The following is a 3,413-nucleotide window of genomic DNA, read 5'->3' as shown; positions in this document are numbered from 1 at the left end:
GGGATTTAATTTATTCTGTTACCTCTTTATAACTCTTCTTCCTTTTCCCTTTTTTTTATTTGTGTGTGTGTGTGTGTGTGTGTGATATAGCACAGTGCAGTGGTAGAGCACTTGCTTCTAAGACCAAAGAACCTGAGTTCAAGTCTCTACTTCCACACTTCCTAGTAATCTTGGTCAAGTTAATTAACCACAGAGCCTCAGTTCCCATATATGTAAAATAGGAATAGTTCTAGTACCTACTTTATGGCTTGACCTGAGGCTTTAATGAAATAATGCATGCAAAATGATTACGTCTTGCTTGTCAAATAGTAAGCACACAATAGATATGGGCTATTACTCCTTCTTTTTTCCTATGGTAGGCGAGCCAGTTTATTAGTGATCAGTTTCCAGCAGAAACGAGAGTGTGGACGTAAACTGTTGGTCAAGCCACTGGCAGAAATTCTCCTTGACCATAGGTTCTCCTTTCTACACTTTACCCAGAGTCCAAAATAATTTATACCTGGTGTGGCAGCTGCTACTAGTTGCCCATCCAACACCCATTCTTGCCTTTTATCTTATTAATAAAATGCCTATATTACTGGGGGCAACAATGCATTAACTAAAATATTACATTCCTAGCCTCCTCTGCAGCTAAGTATGTCTATTTAGTCAGTTCTGGCCTTCAAGATCGCATACATTGTTGGGAGGGACTTCCAGGAAGGTTACTTAAAAGGAGGAAGAAAAGCTAAGGGAAGACATTTTTGGGTCCTCCCTTTCTTTATCCTATTTTCCAGAACACGAATTCGTTGACTGAAGTTCCAAGAGCCATCTTGAACCTTGAGGTGACTGACCTTCAGATAAGCCATATACCGTACACCAGGATAACATAACAGGAAGCTAGGGCTCTATGAATTTTGTGGGGCTGCCACATTGCCTTAGGCTCCCTCCTACAGATTTCTTTTACAAGAGATTAAAAAAAAAGTCCTTGTGCATTTAAGCCAGTGTTAATTTGGGTTTTCTGTTAGATACAGCTGAACCAATGGACAGATGCTGGGTGTCTTATTTAACCAAAGGAGCCTCTTACCCATGATAGTCATAACAGAACCATATGGTCTGAGAACTCAGAACTCAGACCAACTTTTTTTTTTTTTTTTTTTTTTTTTGGAGACATGGACTCACTCTATCACCCAGGCTGGAGTGCAGTGGCACAGTCACAGCTCACTGCAGCCTTGACCTCCTGGGGCTCAAGCCATCTTCCTGCCTCAGCCTCCCAAGTGGCTGGGATTACAGGCACACACCACTACACCAGGCTAATTTTTGTATTTTTTGTAGAGATGGGGTCTTGCCATGTTGTCTGGACTGGTCTCAAACTCCTGTACTGAAGCAATCTTCCTGCCTTGGTCTCCCAAAGTTTTTGGGATTACAGGTGTGAGCCCCCACACATGCCCCAATTTCTACCCTTTTGCCATCTATAGCTGTGTTACCTGAGGGCTTCAAGAGAACGTGCAGTGCTAGAGAACTTTGTCTTAAAGAGCGGAGAGTCTATTCTACCTACAGCCCCCTTTGACACAAATGTGTAAATTTCCCCACTGGAGATTTTTTTCCACCCAAGAGCAATTTTCAAGGGGTAGAGGACTGTGAGTAACCAGTATAACTATGGAGTTTAGAGAAATGCTAAATATTAATACCTAAAAAAATTTCTGATTTGCCTCCTCTGGGCAGATAAATCAGTATGTAATTATATAATTATATAACTAGAGTTATAGTTAGGTTATGCGATTTTACAGTTACATGATATTTTAGTGGCTTTGCTTTTGAGAAAATCAATAATATTAGAGTTTAGTTATATAATCATAGTTGGTAGATTTACTTTTGGTTAAAAATCAATGATAATATCAGATTTTTACCTTTCACAAAATGTGTTCCCTTAATTATCTCATGTCTACCCCACAACACTATGGGAGATGCATTATTATTATCTTCATTTTTTAGATAGGAAAACTGAAATTCAAATCAATTCTATTAAGGTTACTCAGTTTCTTTATAGCAATGGGTCACTTTACAAAGCTCTTGACTCAGCTGGGTTTTTTTTAAAGCTAATGTGAATATAAAATTTTTACCAAAGGACTAGTTGAAGTTGGAATTTTGATAATATAAATGACTGCTAAATTATATGTTTGACCCTGCTGGTTTCAAACTTTTATACAAATAATAAATTACTGGTGATAGGACCAAACAAAGTGAGGAGCTTTGTTGGAAAAAAAAACTGTATGTCTATGAAACAATTCTGACAAAGCAATATTTTGACAATTTAAATATGAAGAAATTGGGATTATCTGGATTTTATTTTCCATCAAATGTTATGTAAGTATAAAAACTGTCTTTGGTTTTTATCAAACCTCACATGTTTCATCTTCTTAAATGAGTTCTCCTCAAATGTACAATTCAGCTAATTAGCCCATCCCTGGCTTTAATGGCCACCAGTGACATGAATATCTAGAAGTCCAATCTGCCACCAGTTCTATGAAGCTCTGAGGAGGCCACAGCTAAATAAATCGAATTGCTCCTCCACAGTAAGGGCTGATAAAATGTATCTATCACAAAAACATAACTAAGGCATTCTGAATTTTTTTTCTCTAGGCCCTTCTTAAGAAAAAGAGTACCTAGTATAAGAAAGCTGCTCATGAAAAAATCATTTTTCTGAAAGGTCAAGCAAGTAGTGCTATGAATGGATGGAAATATTCACGATAAGAGAAAACCCACCTAAGGAAGGGTTAACTCACGTGGAACTCCATTATGAAGTAAATATCATTAGGATTAATAGAATAAACACACTAGGGCAGCAAGGCTCTAATAAGAAACTAGGTCTGAATGAAAATACACTTACTACAAGTCTCAAAAATCATGGGCTTTTAGAATCTGGATCTTGGCATGCGTTCGTCCTCCTTCTCCATGCCACCCCACTTGTGTTACAGGGATTGTTCAGCAAGACTGGAGGTTTCAGAACTTCCTCCACATCCATATCCCCTCTTGCTTCAGAGAAATATTTGGTGATGATTTAGGTAGAGTGACCCAGATCACTGCACCCTTACAAAGCATCTTTCTTCCAAGATAATCAAAACACATTGTCTTGGTTAAGTGTGCCAAAGATCATTTCATCACTAGCCAGTTAGTCCCTTAACTGACTTGTTACCACCTCAAAGCATTTAAACAAGATCTGTACTTGAAAAGTGAGCAGCTGATATATTTCTGACAGTCCCTTCTTCTGTTTCAGTCAGTTATCAGTGACCTTAGCCTTCCGGCTAGGATGCCTTAAGTTAAAGGGAAGGTCCAGGCATGCTTTTCACTTTTTATATTTCCTTCTATCAGTTTCTGTTTCATGCCAAGACCTCACAAAAAGCACACATGCATAATGATGATGAGTAGTCTTCCAT

The sequence above is a fragment of the Pongo abelii genome, chromosome 13 (genome assembly GCF_028885655.2).
Source record: "Pongo abelii isolate AG06213 chromosome 13, NHGRI_mPonAbe1-v2.0_pri, whole genome shotgun sequence".
Taxonomy (NCBI): Eukaryota; Metazoa; Chordata; class Mammalia; order Primates; family Hominidae; genus Pongo; species Pongo abelii.
This window is presented reverse-complemented; position numbering follows the sequence as displayed.